Here is a 17,310-nt window from a genome sequence, read left to right on the forward strand (position 1 = left end):
GGGCCTGGGGCTCAGCACACTTGCTTAGATAACTTCATGTTTACAACTGCATTAAGCAGTATCACATTATGTAAGATTAGGTGCTGGAGAATGTAGCTTGACTGGGCCAGGTATGTCCAGATTTAGGTCAGCCTTCTCAGGACCACAGAGTATGTCCAGTGAGCTCAGCTGCCTATAGCCCTCCCCCTGTTGTGAGCAATGGAGGAATGTTGTCTCAGTAAAGTGCTGAAGCCTTATGAGGGTTGGCAAGGCCTGTTCTGCAGTTGGCTTGACCTCCCTGGAGGAGCTGGGTGTGCTCCTTCAAGGGCTCTTGTCTGATTCTGGAACTGCTAGCTTCTGCAAGGGAGAGGAGATGGATATAATACTAGGAACTCATTCTTGAAGCCCAAGGAAGGTAGAAGGGACATGTCCTCAGGCTGGAAGGGCATGGGAGGAGTTGCTGAAGGAGTTGCCCCACCATGCCCCCTCTGGAAGAATCCTTTTTCAGAGGATGACCTAGAGCTCTCTGAGCCAAACATCTTGGAGAAGCAGCCTTTTTCAAGGGACCTTGAGGTAGATAAGTGGGATCCTGGGCACGTGGGAGAGATGACTTTCAAATCTTTCACTCAAGACATGGGGAATCCCCTCTCTGATTTGGAGGCAGAAGCTGAGTGATCACTTAGTTCAAGGGAGTGCAGGAGCCCAAAGGTGCAAATTTTGTCAACCACCAGGCAAAGAAATCCCTGTCTGAGGAATAAATACTCCCCATGAATAAAGGGTTACTCACTAGTAAAACTCTTCTCATGTGTAGACCTTTCCTCAGGTGACTCTGATGGCCTGTAGCTGTCCCCTGGGGGTGGGGGCACTGAAGGCTCAGTCCCAGAATTGCTGGAACAACATCTCTAGCTTCCAGACTTGCATTTCCTGGCTACTCTGTAGGACTCTGTATGATTGGAATCTGTATCTCCTTCTCATCTGAGACTTCCTTGGAGCAGTGCAGAGGGGGTTGAGCTGGAGGCTCATGACAGATGGATGTTTTAGTCTGATACAGCAAGACTTTTCTTATTACTTATATGATGTTTGATCTAGTAATGCTCATCTCCACTATCCTTGTTACTTTTACAAGTTCTGCTTGCTTATTTCTGATATGTCTCCTATGGCCTCTTTCAGATGGAAGGTCACATTTTCTACTGATTCCTAGTAGATCTCTGCTTCCTGGATGGTGAGGAGGTTTTTGCTTTGTTTTGTTATGAGAACTGTTTCCCCCACTTCTTCATCTTTATTGTGACGGGGATAATTCTTTGAACTTGCTAAGCATTTTGTGCTCTACTTAAAACTCAGCATTTTAACAAGAGAAATAACTTTTGCAGCACTGGGCATTTTAACATGAGTCAGCTTTCCATCAAAAAGACATTTTAAGTAAGCCGTAATTTACAAGAAAATGTCAAACACACATTAACTTTATAAGGCATCGCTAAACTGAAAGCATCACGCGTAATCAGCTATTTAGGTTCAAGGCTTTTCAATATTTAAATGAGCTCCAAGGACTGAAAACATTTTGGATTCTGAGTCCCTGGCCAAAGAACTGCTAACTTCAATCCACAGAAGTCAGACACATGGTAGATCAGTTTTCCCCAACTGGTACCCTCCAGATGTTCTGGATACAACTTCCATCTTCCAGCATTTCTGATCATTGGCCATGTTTACTGGGGATGATGGAAGTTGAAGTCAAAACCACCACATAGGTGAATGCTGTGGTAGATCAACACCTCCTTCCAGACACTTCATATACCATTGCCAACTCACATATGCCTCACATCATGCCAATCCAACTTCATGAGGTCTAAAGACTAACTGAAATAGGTTCAGAACAATGTTCTTCTTCTCTTTTTAGTGGCATATCAGCTGCTCTTGTCTTGACTACAGTAGCTAAATGGAGTCTCTGTGTTCAGAGGCAGTAGAGGGCCTGAAGCTCAATGTAGAGATCTATCATGGGCTGTGGACATGGTATTGATTTAGATCAGAGAAACTTGGGTTAAAATCCCTACTCAGACACGCAACGACCTGGCTGTCCTGCTACTTCTCAATGTGCAATTGGGTGAAATCTTGCCAACATGCTTTTCCTTCTATCTCCCCTTAGGAGAAAAGGGGACTGAGACTTATTTAAGGACTAAGGAGGAGGGCAGAATATTCTTGAGGGGATTGGGGTTCTCCCAACCTACCTCTCCGTGCTACAGCCCTTGCTGGTGAACTCTACATTGTTTGGTTCTGTCCAAAGAGACTGCTTTAGAACAGCCTTCCTCAACCAGGTCCCCTGCAGATGTGTTGGACTACAACTTCCAGTTTCCCCATCCCACTGTGCTGGGAGTTGTAGTCCAACACATCTGCAGGGCACCAGGTTGGGGAAGGCTGCTTTAAAACTATGAGTGCGATCACTCCATAACTGTTTTTGCCATCTCCTTCTCTTAGCCTTCCCCTAAAGAGCTCAGAGCAGCCCAAGTGGGCTCATCCCATATCATAGGAAGCTGCTTTTTGTGACTCTTTCAGAGCATTTGTCCATCTAGCTCAGTGCTGCTTACACTGATGGGCAGCAGTGGCTCCCCAGAGTCTCAGACAGGGGCCTTTTCCAGCCCTTCCTAGCATGGCCGAGGATTGAACCTGAGACCTTCTGCATGCAAAACTGGGGTTCTATCACTGAGCTACACCCCTTCCTTTACAGCATCCCAACAACTCTGCGAGGTGGATTAGCCAGAGAGCCAGTGACCCACCAAGGTTCACACAGTGAGGCTTATGCCTCTGTGGATTTCAACCCAGATTCCCTTAGCCCAAGTACAATGTACATATTGGCTCTATCCAGGACTTTCCATTTGAAGCTATTTATCTGCGGTATGTGTGTGTGTGTGTGTGTGTGTGTGAGAGAGAGAGAGAGAATGAGAGAGAGAAAGAGAGAGAGAGGTTTTTTTATATCAAAACATTGATCTCTAGCATGTTATAGAAACTTGTGAGCTGGTTTTAGGGAAGGATAAAAAGAGAGAGAAAGGGAAAGACAGAGTCATGGTGGTGGGGACAGGGAGAGGCAGAGCTTTAAAAGTATCTTGTGTTGTTTATCTCTTCTAGAGTAGAATCTGCTGAGCAAAATGTCTGAAGGAGAGGTTTTGAGCATGTCTTTCTCTGCAACTGCTCTGGTCCAGCTTCAAAGCCACATTCACAGTGTCACGTGCTTGGACTGTGTATTGCCTGCTGATGAAATGTTAGGGGATTTGATGAAGGTTTAGACAGAAAAGAGTTCACGTTGCACTATCCTAAGAGGTGATGGAGATTGGCAGTTCACACACACACACACACGTAAAAAAAATAAAATAGAAGGCTGAACTTTTCTGAGATTCTGAGGCCAGGGAGTCTGAAAGGAATCCTGAGCATAAAGGGTTGTAGAGATGGGAGTGGGGGGTGGGGGTGGGAGACGATGCTCCTAGCGTGAGAGAACAGAAAGGCAGGGATGGGACAAATCCTCTTAACAGGGAGCAAAGGCAAGGGGTGTATGAGCTTGAAGAAGTGCAGAGGGAAAGATTCTGTTGATGCAGGAAGTCAAGGATCACCCCAACAGAGCCATGAACCACTCCACCTCCAGTGGTACAAGCAAAATGGAGGTGGCATACCATGCTTAAAATGCAAGGACATGTGCTCCCCTCCCCACTGGAACAAAGACTGGAGTCAACAATTTGGGGCACAGCTTTTATTAACCTTAACAAGTAAAGGTCAGCAATAAGCCAATAATGAACCAAATGGTGCAGGAAGCTGGTTGCTGATGGAGGCTGTGGGAGGCATCCAACAGCCTCCTATTGGGTAATACCACCCTCATTCACCACCATGGTGACATGGTCTCCCTGATCAGTGTTGGCTTCAGGGCTTGGAGGCCTTTGCCAAGAATCCTTCAATAGGCCCCTTCCTTCAGGGAGGCTACCTTCTCGCTGTCATTGTCACTGGCTGCTATTGTGCCTTGTCCTCTTTCCCATCACTGCTACCACTTGCTTGTTTGACAGGCAGAAAGCCAGTGAGCAAGGAGGCAGTGGCAACTTCTGGGCCTCTTGCTCACCACCACCATTGTCTGGGCCTGAGCGAGAGAATAAGCAGGTTGTGGCACTCAAGAGGAAGAGCACGTCAGATTTTAGGAAAGTCAATTCAAGCTCCAGGTTTAATGTCTATTTCATGCTCCAGAAATAATGAAGAGAAAATGTGCAGCGGCTTCACCTGGTTGGCCAAGTTATTCCAGGGTCCACAGAGGCAGAGCCCCCCCCTCCGCCCCTGCCATCATAGTTGGCTTCCCACCTAGGTGGAACATAGACACCCCAAACAAGCAATATGTTTATTAGCCCATGGAAATCTTCCTTTCCTGCTGTTTCTAATTAAGGAGGGATAGTCAGTAGTTTTAAATGAGTGCACCTCCTCAAGGGATATATATGTGTTGATGCGCTGCCAGCTAGTGGAAAGGTGGATAAGAATCAAGGCCATCAAGTGGCCTGAGACAGAAATTAAGGCGCCCAAACTCAGAAGTTCATCTAGGGATGATGACTGGGACGTCCAGTGGAGATCGAATTTCATTTATTTATTTTGTTAAAATATTTCTGCACCACTTTTCCAAATGTCCAAAGTGGTTTACTTCAAAAGCCATTAAAAAACATTTACAAACAGAACCAACAGTAGAGACAATGATCAAACGCAACGCAAAACTGAGCAACCCCGTAAACTGGAATTCAATCGACAGTTTTATGGGGGGGGGGGGGAAGTAGGATTTACAATTCAACTAACAATCCCAACTTGACGGCAGATCGCCATCGGCTGAACAGCAATAGGGAATGCCACCGTACTTGCAGCTTGCACGCTAAATTTGAATAGGGCTGCACGGACTCACTGGAGTCCATGCACAGCAGGTGCTTGAGCTGCTGCCGCTGGCACTCACCCCTCCGAGCCAGGCTGCGTGAGCCCGTGGAGGGCTCACAGAGCTGTCTGCGAGCACACCACAGGTGGCTGCTCCTCCATGCTAGACACCGTCTTTTAGACAAGATGGGACTCTATATTTTCGTATATTTACCGTTGCACACAATGGTGGCCATGAAGGGCCACTTCCACAACATTAGAGGCCTCTGGTGTTGTGGAAATGGCCTTTTACGGCTGCTTTTGTCTGCAACGGTAAATATATGAAAATATAGAGCCCCATCTTGCATGAAAGATGGTGGCTTGAAAGGAGGACAGGTGGCTGCCAGGCTTGAGTGGATGGGTCCAGTAAGTCCCAGTGGGGCAAGCAGGGGCAAGTCTAACAGACTCCCAGACCCAGTTGGGCGTCCACACCATTCCTAGATTTGAGATGTGCTTTACATTTCTCTCTCTAATTCTCTTCATTTGCCAGTGGTTCTCTCTGAAGAGACACTGTGAACATTTGGATCCTCAGGGGAAGAAAATCTTCAAAACTGAGACAGAAAATGGCTTTTAAAAGTGTTTCTTCAAAAAAATGTTTTTTTTTTTTTTTTTAAGCTTACACCTTCCCAAATGCTTATTGGGACCTTATTAGCATCATTAAAATGTCAAAATGAAATTCATCAGCGCCTCCAGTAATTTCTTGTTCTACAACTTGCCAATTCAGACATAATTATGAACTCCTAGGATGTGCATTAAAGTTGTTTTAAGAAAGGGACAACCCTTCCTTTGCATTTTAGTAATTTTTAATGTATCTGAACATAAGAGCAAAAGAAAAGCTATGCCGGATCAGAACACCTGCCCCTCTAGTCACACATTCTGTTGTTTAATTTAGTGAAGAAGAGGAAAAGATACATTTTGCTTCTTAAAATTGGGCTAGTGGCTTAGGACTGTGGAGACACAGATTCAAATCCCTCATACAGCCATTAAACTGACTGGGGGACATTTGCCCCCTGGTTCAGCTACACTGCCCACATCCTAGGTGGCCTGGCAAATGTCTACAGATCTAAGCAAAGCATGTCAGTTTTCTAAGCTCCCCAGGCCAGGAAACACAGTTGCATCCAGGGCATTATCTCAGTTATGGAATAGAATGTTCAGACTAGGAAGGGCACCAGCCAGGCTTACACTCTTTGGGAACCTATGAAAAACAATGTTTTATTTTTTGCTCATGCCATTGTGTCTCCCTGAACTGAGCCACAAACCTACTTCCAGCAAGCTGTGCAATGTGCCATAATTGCTATGATCAGTGGACCATGCAAGGCACAATGAAGTCAACAACTCAGAAGCCAGGATACTGGCTTCACAAAATTACTCATTGTGTTTCAAGGACTATTGGAGGAAAATGGTGTTTTTTTCTGCCTTTAACTAAGCCATTATTCAAGGTTAAATTCTTCACTCCCCTCTGCATTATCACTGAGCTCTGGAAAAGGTAGTATTAAGGCACCAGAAGTGTCTTTCCAATGAAAAGCGGTCAGAAGCTTTTCACTTCTATGCATAAAAATGTCAGATTACAGTGGAATGATTTTTTTAAAGGAAAAAAACAGCAGTATTTGTCTGTTCAGATGTTATTTATTTTAAAAGGCCCCGATACAGAGAAAGTATGCCATACTTAAGTTCCATTGCAATGAAGAGGCCAAGTCAGGCATCACTTCTTTAAATAGACCATTTGTTTTAACGGGGCTTGAGTACAACTAACTTTACACAGGCTTTGATGTACTGGGGCTTCTTTATTGTCCATTTCACACAACATAAATATAATAAAGAATATAGAATTGTAAATATACAGCCCAGTGAAAATGAATATGAACAAGACAAAAAATATCAAACTCTATACCAGAACCATTCCCAATGCAACATTAATCTTGGAGATGGATCAGGCAATAGCTCAGTGGTACAGCACCTTCCTTGTATTCAGAACTTCCCAGGTTCAATCCCTCCTGCATCTCCAGATGAAAGGATTTCATGCATCAGGTGATATGAAAATTCTCTCTAAGTCTGGAAATCCAGGGAGCTGCTGTCAGTCAAAAAAGATGCTACTGCATTAGATGGACCAGTAGCCCAACTCATTAATAAAGAAATGTGATATACTTCCAGAAGCACAACATCCATATTTAAAGTAGGGATGAGAAATTGGTTTCAGAGTGGTAGGCGGCAGTATTGCAACTGAAACTCTCCCCACGACTTGAGTTCGATCCCAGTGGAAGCTGGGTCCCAGGTAGCCGGCTCAGGTCGACTCAGCCTTCCATCCTTCCGAGGTCGGTAAAATGAGTACCCAGCTTGCTGGGGGAAAGGTGGTCACGACTGGGGAAGGCAATGGCAAACCACCCTGCTATAGTCTGCCATGAAAACGCCAGTGCAAGCAGCGTCCCTCTAGGGGTCAGTAATGACCCGGTGCTTGCACAGGACGAACCTTTCGTTTTTTCCTTGTTTTTGATCAGGATTTACCCAGTTCATACCTTCTGGACTGAACAAGGACTTGGATGCAATCTGTGGTCAAAGTCGGTACATTTCTGAGGTTGCCATGTGATTTGCAGACAAATCACATGTGATTTGCATGTGATTTGTCAAATCCCAATGCATTTGACAGCATGCATACATTTGAAAATATACACAAATACACTTTAATCCATGGGAAAAGAATGCTTGCATCTCAATGATGTGCACAATGGATGCAATAGATGTGCACATTTGGAAAAATATGCATGAAAACATGCATGGACTTTCATGCAAAAAGAACAAAACGACAACAACCAAAGCTCTCAATCTGATACAGACTTGAGTCGGAAGGGGCCTCAAGATGGAACTCAGAGAACTTCAGCAAGCTCGAGTTTTGCTGATTTGCACATCCCTAATTTAAAGTGACACAACAATGGCAAAGAGCAGGACTGTCAGCCAATTATATTTATTTATTTGTTACATTTATATCCCACCTTTTCCTATAAGGAGCCCAAGGCAGCATACACACCCCTCCTCCTCTCCATTTTATCCTCACAACAACCCTGTGAGGTAGGTTAGGCTGAGAGTCAGTGACAGGTGCAAAGTCATCAGGTTAGCTTCATGGCCAGGTGGGGACTTGAAAATGGATCTCCCCAGTCCAAGCCCAACACTCTGATCACTGCACTACTGCTGAGTTGAAATTTGATTGTCTCTTTTTAAACTAACTAAATGTGCATCTATCAGCATCCTCCACCACTCTTGCCTTTTTCCAAAAGAAGACAGATGTGCTGGGTTGGCTGGTATGATGGGCATTGAGAAAGCTCTCTTATGTTGCAGTATTTGCCCCACAGATGTCGTGTGTGTGTGTGTGCAGGGTGCACTGTGAGCGGAGATGGGTTAAAGAAGACGCAGACAACAAAGTTTGGGTTGAAAATTGGGCCACATTTATTGAAAATATCTGCAAAGGGGTAACTAGGACAGGCACCTAACTGTGTCAGCGGCTAGCTGGCACTTCTTGGGCAAAAACACACCCAGCCTGAGGGGTGGCGGCGATCTCGCCACCCCTCTGGACTGCCCCTTCTGGGGTAGTTAGACCTTCCCCTGTCACCCCCTCCCAGTGCCGCACAGCACCTGGGTGAGTGAGGAGGGCTGGCCTCCCAGGCAACCCTTATCCCCCCACCAAGCCGCACAACCCATTCAGGGGGCCTCAGGCATCACCTGTCACCATAAGGTGCCTCTGTATGCACAACATCCCTAATCTCTTTCTGCTTTTGCCCGTCCTAGCCGCCAGCTAAAGCGTGACCTATGAGATTGGACCTAATTCGCCTACAGGATGCACTCAACCCCAATAACAGTGTGAAGCAGGCAAAAAGACTCATAGAAATAGGCCAATCGAACTGCAAGCCAAAAATTCCTACATGGCTTCCAAAAGGGCAACCGGCAAGAAACCCACACTGCTTAGGGGAGGGTGGGATGGAGCCACATGAGTGAGAGAGCTGAGCTTGGGAGGGGGCTGAGCATAAGGCAACTCAGCCTGCCCCTCCTTGCATGGTGGTGCCACTGGGGGTGCACCAATGACAATCATCCATGTCCTCTCACCCCACCTGCCCACAATGCCCCCCCTTTCAGCCAGACAAGCTGGCGCTGGGGTTAGGGCATTTTAGGACTGCAAACCTAGACATGGGTAACATTTCTGGACAAAGCTGGCCACTTTGAAATGCCATCTAGGTGAAGCATCTGAACCACCATCTTTTTTTTTTTTTTTAAATCTCCCCTGGGAAAGGAAATATAAGTCAAAAGACCATCCTCAAAATCTCCAACCACTATCTGCTTCCCTTGCCTCAGGACAGCTCATATATATGGACAGGTTGACTGTCTGACATACTAGTGATTGGGATCTACTACATAGACCATTGCCATTTTTTGTCTGTTTCAGCCAAATTGATAATTAGGAAGTGCTGCTTGAGCTAGAAGATGGTGCTTGAAATGTGGCATGGAATAAAATCTGCTCTGTTGACCAGGCAACAGTAAAAGGCCAGGCTCTCAATACTGTGATGTCTAATCTGGCTTCATATTGCCTGGCCATCTTTGGGGAAGATGTTGCACACCTGTGCCTGAAGGGGACTTTGGAAATCTTAAAAGTCATGGTTCACTGTAGCTCTCTAGGCTAGGTACTAAGAACATAACACAAGAACATAAAAAGACCCCTGCTGGATCAGACCACGGGTCCATCTTGCCCAGCATTCTGTTTACAAAGTGCCCAACCAACTGCCTGTGGGAACCCCTCAAGTAGGACAAAAGCACAATAACACCCTCCCAGCTGGTGTACATAGGCATACTACCTCTGACACTGGATGTCACATATAGCCATCACAACTAGTAGCCATTGATAGCCTTCTCCCACATGACTTTGTCTAATCCCCTCTTAAAGCCATCCAAACTGGTGGCCATCACTACATCTTGTGGTAGCCAATTGCATAGTTTAACTACGCACTGTGTGAAGATGTCCTTTTTATCTCTCCTGAATCTCCCACCAGTCAGCTTCATGAGATGATTCTATTGGGTTCTGGTATTATGGGAGAGTCTCCTGATCTGCGTTCTCTACATCAGGCATAATTTTGTACACCTCTGTCATGTTCCTCTGCACGTACTTGCCTTTTATTCTAAGCCCAAATCCCCAAATGTTGTAACCTTTTCTCATAGGGGAGCTGCTCCAACACTTTGATCATTTTAGTAGCCCTTTCAGTGCGTCTTCCAACTATAAAGTATCCTCTTTGGTGTGGTGACCAGAACTGTGCACAGTATTCTAAGTGCAGTCGCACCATAGATTTGTATAAGAACAGGATGATATTGGCAGTTTTATTAGCCTCATACCATCTGATTTGGTGGTCAGTATCTGGCATACCCCCCTTCATGGATCACTGCCTTGCTGTGGCGAAGGGGCTTGCGTAACTCAGGGAAGCCATAAGCTATGCCGTGCAGGGCCACCCAAGACGGGTGGAGAGTCATGGTGGAGAGTTCTGACAAAATGTGGTCCACTGGAGAAGGAAATGGCAACCCACTCCAGGATTCTTGCCAAAAAACCCCCCATGGAACGTATCACAAGGCTAAAAGAGATGACGCCGGAAGATGAGCCCCTCAGGTCGGAAGGTGTCCAATATACTACTGGGGAAGAGCAGAGGGAAATTCCAAGTAGCGCCAGAAAGAGTGAAGTGGCTGGGCTAAAGCCGAAAGGACACTCAGCTGTGGATGTGTCTGGCGGTGAAAAGAAAATCCGATGCTGTAAAGAACAATATTGTTTAGGAACCTGGAATGTCAGATCAGTGAATCAAGGTAAGCTGGAGGTGGTCAAACATGAGATGGCAAGACTGAACATCGACATCTTGGGAATCAGCAAACTAAAATGGACAGGCATGGGTGAATTTAATTCAGGTGACCATCATATCTACTACTGTGGGCAAGAATCCCTTAGAAGAAATGGAGTAGCACTCATAGTCAACAAAAGGGTGGGAAAAGCAATACTGGGGTACAATCTCAAAAACGATAGAAAGATTTCAGTACGAATCCAAGGCAAACCATTCAACATCACAGTAATTCAAGTCTATGCCCCAACCACTGATGCTGAAGAAGCTGAGGTTGATTGGTTCTATGAAGACCTACAACACCTTCTAGAACTAACACCAAAAAAAGATGTCCTCTTCATCATAGGGGATTGGAATGCTAAAGTAGGAAGTCAAGAAATCACCGGGATAACAGGCAAGCATGGCCTTGGTGTACAAAATGAAGCAGGACAAAAGCTAATAGAGTTTTGCCAAGAGAACATGCTGATCACAGCAAACACGTTTTTCCAAAAGCACAAGAGGCGACTCTACACATGGACATCCCCAGATGGTCAATATCGAAACCAGATTGATTGCAGCCAAAGATGAAGAAGCTCTATACAGTCAGTAAAAACAAGACCTGGAGCTGACTGTGGCTCAGATCATGAGCTTCTTATTCTAAATTTTCGGCTTAAATTGAAGAACATAGGGAAAACCACTAAACCATTCAGGTATGACCTAAATCATATCCCTTATGAATATATGGGTGAGAAATAGATTTAAAGGATTAGACCTGATAGACAGAGTGCCTGAGGAACTATGGACGGAGGTCCGTAACATTGTTCAGGAGGCAGCAACTCAATCCATCCCAAAGAAAAAGAAATGCAAGAAAGCCAAGTGGCTGTCCAGTGAGGCTTTACAAGTAGCCGACGAAAGAAGGGAAGCAAAAAGCAAGGGAGAAAGGGGAAGATATAACCAACTGAATGCAGAGTTCCAGAGAATAGCAAGGAGAGACAAGAAGGCCTTCTTAAATGAACAATGCAAAGAAATTGAGGAAAACAATAGAATGGGAAAGACTAGAGAACTTTTCAAGAAAATCAGAGATCTCAAGGGAAAGTTTTGTGCAAAGATGGGCATGATAAAGGACAAAGAAGGCAGGGACCTAACAGAAGGAGCAGATGAGATTAAGAAGAAGTGGAAAGAATACACAGAAGAATGATACAGGAAAGATCTGAATGTCCCTGATAGCCATGATAGTGCTGTCACTGAACTTGAGCCGGACATCCTCGAGAGTGAAGACAAGTGGGCCTTAGGAAGCATTACTAACAACAAAGCTAGCGGAGATGACAGCATTCCAGCTGAGCTATTTAAAATCCTAAAAGATGATGCTGTTAAAGTGCTGCATTCAATATGCCAACAAATTTGGAACTCTCAACAGTGGCCACCAGGCTGGAAAAGGTCAGTTTACATTCCAGTTCCAAAGAAGGGCAATTCCAAAGAGTGTTCAAACTACCGTACAATTGCGCTCATTTCACATGCCAGCAAGGTGATGCTCAAAATCCCACAAGCTAGGCTTCAGCAGCATTTGAACCGAGAACTACTGGAAGTACAAGCTGGGTTTCGAAGAGGCAGAGGAACTAGAGATCAAATCGCCAACTTTCGCTGGATCATGGAGAAAGCAAGAGAATTCCAGAAAAACGTCTATTTCTGCTTCATTGACTACGCTAAAGGCTTTGATTGAGTGGATCACAACAAACTGTGGCAAATTCTTAAAGAGATGGGAGTACCAGACCACCTTACCTGTCTCCTGAGAAACCTGTATGAGGGTGAAGAAACAACAGTAAGAACCGGACATGGAACAACCGATTGATTCAAAATTGGGAAAGGAGTATGACAAGGCTGTATATTGTCGCCCTGCTTATTAACTTTATATGCAGAGTATATCATGAGAAATGCCGGGTTGGATGAATCACAGGTCGGAATTAAGATTGCTGGGAGAATTATCAACAACCTCAGATACGCAGACGATACCACCCTAATGGCAGAAAGCAAAGAGGATCTAAAGAGCCTCTTGTTGAGGGTGAAAGTGGAGAGTGCAAAAGCTGGTTTGAAACTCAACATTAAAAAAACGAAGATCATGGCATCTGGCCCTATCACTTCCTGGCATATAGAAGGGGAAGAAATGGAAGCAGTGACAGATTTTACTTTCTTGGGCTCCAAGATCACTGCAGATGGTGAGTGTAGCCATGAAATTAAAAGACGCTTGCTCCTTGGGAGGAAAGCTATGGCACACCTAGAAAGCATAGTAAGAAGCAGAGACATCACCTTGCCAACAAAGGTCCATCTAATCAAAGCTATGGATTTCCCCGTAGTAAATTATGGCTGTGAGAGCTGGACTATAAGGAAGGCTGAGCACCGAAGAATTGATGCTTTCGAACTGTGGTACTGGAGAAGACTCTTACGAGTCCCCTGGACTGCAAGGAGGTCAAATCAGTCCATCCTAAAGGAAATCAACCCTGACTGCTCATTGGAAAGACAGATACTGAAGCGGAACCTCAAGTATTTTGGCAATGGCCACCTAATGTGAAGAGAAAACTCCCTGGAAAAGACCTTGATGCTGGGCAAGATTGAAGGCAAAAGGAGAAGGGGATGGCAGAGAGGATGAGATGGCTAGATAGCATCACCGATGCAATGAAGATGAACTTGAGCACACTCCAGGAGAGAGCGGAGGACAGGAAGGCCTGGTGTGTTATGGTCCATGGGATCACGAAGAGCCGGACATGACTGAACGACTGAACAACAACAACAACAACATCTGGCATACCTACCAACTTGACCTACCAGGAAGTTTTCCTCCTCAAGACCCATTGAAATTAATGGGAGCTGCACAAGAAAATGAGCCCACTCAGTTCAATGGGGTTTTGAGCAGTAAAATTTCCAGATGGATGTAATTTACCCATTACAACTCTGAAAACTTGCACTCCATTAAGGAGCAGTAAAGTAGGGAGGAAGGAACCCATCAGTTTTGGTTTCTCTCAGTTTCTTATTTTTTTCCAATCTTAAGGATAGTTCATCCCAAACATTCTAGTTTTTTATAAGGTCAAGATGATTTGTCCCTACCATCTGATGTGGTGAATCTATGTGAAGACCACAATAAGCTGGCCAAATTTGGAAAGAATCCAGTCCAAAATGGCTGAGATACAGCAGTTCAAATATTTTCCCACTCAACTGTTTCTGACCATTTTCCATTTTTTGTTTGAACACCCAAAACATACGTTTAGATCTCCCCAGAAACCTACACATCTATAGAGATGTTGTTGTTTTTGTAGCTGTATCACTATCATGGATTCCCCCAAATCATCTTGGGAAATGTAGTCTGGAACCAACGTAGATACTTCTGTTAGTCTCCCTTGAAGAAATACAGTGGGCAGAAATGCATAGTGGGCAGATGGAATGACTATTGGACCAGTTTCTATCTGTGTTCCAGAGATGACCTAAGAGACACAGTGATGACAGGGGAGGTTCGCAGTTCTGTGCAGTGTGATGAATATACATAGAAGGCCCAGCGATGACAAGCACAATGACCAGTGCTGCTACATTGACTGCACGTTGCGCTGTCAATTGTCTGCTTCCATTGTACCATATGCCTGTAGTCCAGAGAGAAGAGGGGGGATGTGTAATGGAAGGAAGTGTCAGACCATATTAACACCAGGGCCTTCAGGGTGATGGAATCCCATCTGACATTGCCATGGGCAAGTTGCCTCCATTTGTATTCAGCTGCAGTGTTAGAATTGCTCCTGATAATTTCTGAATAAAGTTAAAATGATTGAGCAGCCCAGCTGGTAAGGCAGAGAGACGGAGGGAGGGAGGGAGGGAGGGAGGGAGGGAGGGAGGGAGGGAGGATAAGTGGGTATGTGGGGGGAGGACAGGAGAGAGCTTTTTAGCACACAATTAATAATGCAAGTGTTTAGACATTTTGGCATCCCAGGAGATTTGCTTATTTAAAGAGCAGAGAGAGAGAAAGCAGCCAAGTCATCCACAGTGAAGTGGCAACTCTTTCGAAGGAAGCTTTTCACAGTGGAGGATGGTGGCTCCAGTTCTGGTGGGGCTGTTTGGAAACCCAAATCGACTCTGGGTTTCAGTCAGAATGAGTCACAACTCCAAAGGAACTATCCAAGGTGCTGAACCCTATCCCCAAAACGGGTTCAGCTCCCTGGATACCTTCTTTAGAGTTCTGGCTCGTTCTGACTGAAACCCGGAGTGGATTCACAGTTCCACCGAAATTGGAGCCACCAGCCTCCACTGCCTTGTCATCTTCACATACCAGGTCACAGTGTGTTTGGTGTAAGCTTTGGGGAAGTGGGTCTTGCACACCAAGGGAACAATCCCATTCGTGGTCAGCACTTTTAGGTCCCAATGGTTTCAAGGAGAGATGGTTGAGCATGTGCTCAACTCATTTCCCAACAGCTGAATTCAAAGGGGAGGCACCACTTATAGTTGCTCCCAAAAATATGTCATATGCACCAGAAGGAGTCTGAATGACCTCTCCGAACAGGAGCCATCCTTTCTGTATTTTTTGACCAACGCAGTGTTCTAGGGGCACCTCCCAATTGCTGAGAGTCACTGCTGCCAGTCAGAGTAGACAATGCTGGGCTAGAAGAACAAATGCTTTGAAATGGAACAAGGTAGGGATGCATGAGAAATTTGTTTCAGTTCATTTTTGACCAGGATTGGATTCACTCAGTTTGCACCTTCCATATCGAACACAGACTTGGATGTAATCTGCCGCTGAAGTCCATATCAAGCTTGTGATGTGATTTGCGGACCCCCCCCCCCAAATACATTCAACAGCATGCGTACACTTGAAAAATGCACATGGAAAAAGGTGTACTTTTGAAAAATGTGACCAAATATGTTTTAATCAATGGGAGAAGAATGCGTACATGTCACAGATATGCACAATCTGGAAACCCCTCCACAAAAATAACTATGGATTTTCTGTATGACCTCATAGAGATCCCTAAATGGCCAGTGCCTTGGACAAGTCGAATTGTCCATTGGCTCTGAAGATAGCTAATGGGAGTTCTTTTCATTGGGTTGAAGATATACTTGTAACCCTTTTCATTATCCCATCAAGCATGGTTCTCAGTTTACACAGTTGTTCCCCATGGCATGTTCTCTCTTTCCTTGAGGAATAAGAGCATATGACTCGGCATATGCATTCACAGAATTACTGTCTCCTTCCCATCCATCTTAGACACCATTGGCCTTCTTTTGTTCCATAGGGAGGAACATAGCTCATAGGGAGGGGGGGATTTAGCTCATAGGGAGGGGGGGATATGGAGGAAATTAGGACGCTGCCCTTATACTAGAGATGGGAGAGAAATTCATTCAGTTCACATTTTAAGGCAAACTTAGTCAATTCCACATCTTTCAACCACTATGTGAACTGAAACTCAATTATCCTTTGAAATTTACACCTCTCCAAATTTTGCAATAGAGCTCTCCAATCAAAACATGAGTACGCTGGGAAAAATAACATTACAAAAACAATACACTAGGAAAGCTGCTTGCCAAAATGGTGCATATTAGGCAAAACTGCATGTATGAGAAGTGTGAACAAAAACACCTATGAACCTCCATGCAACATGAAAAAATGTCAGCGTTTGGGATGAACCCAAGTTAAGACTGGAGAAATTCTCAAAGTCCAAGATGTACTGAATTTGAGATTAGAAAAATGAGAAAATGGGAGAAACTGAAATTGACATTTTTTTCCTATCCCTAACTTATGCTAGCGGTGTGCAAAGCCCCCTCCCCCCAACACTTTGTCACACTTCTATTTCCAGTGAAGATTGGGGTGGGAAATTCCAGGACATACAGTGGGGAGAAATAAATTATTTCAGCTGAAGGGGGATTGTATATACAAGTTAACAATGAGGTGGTCTGAAGACATTGCCCCTTTCCCCATTCAAAGGCACTGCTGCAGCTCATCTGAGTGCCCATCAGCAAGACACTTCCTGGGTGCTTTGAAACAGGGCTGCAAACTTTCCTGTAGGGACACTCTGTGATGATGTTGCATCACTCTCGGGGCATTGCCCAAGGGGGTGGCCATCTTGTCTTCCCCATGCAATGCCTTGGGAATGACACAACATCATCATTCAGCCTTTTCCCAAGGCCACTTGCAGAGCCATTTCTAAAGCATACAGGAGCTGTGTTGCCAGTGGGAGATCAGCCAAGATGCAGCAGTAGGAATGGGCAAATGAGCAGTGTTCAAGATCAGATCACTAGGGTTCTCCAAATGTCATCTCACCACACATCTTGTGCCTGATTCCTGTTTGCTATCACTGCTCACTCTGCATGAATGGGAGATTTGCCCAAATTGAGCAGTGATCATAGAATCATAGAATAGTACAGTTGGAAGGGGCCTGTAAGACCATCGAGTCCAGCCCCCTGCTCAGTGCAGGAATCCAAGTCAGAGCATCCCTGACAGATGGCTGTCCAGCTTCACCTTGAATGTCTCCAGTGTGGGAGACCCACTACCTCCCTAGGTAATTGGTTCCATTGCTGTATTGCTCTGACAGTCAGGAAGTTTCTCCTGATGTTC

Source organism: Heloderma suspectum, chromosome 12 (assembly GCF_057233095.1).
Source record: "Heloderma suspectum isolate Gila_16-S chromosome 12, 16-S_ref, whole genome shotgun sequence".
NCBI lineage: Eukaryota > Metazoa > Chordata > Lepidosauria > Squamata > Helodermatidae > Heloderma > Heloderma suspectum.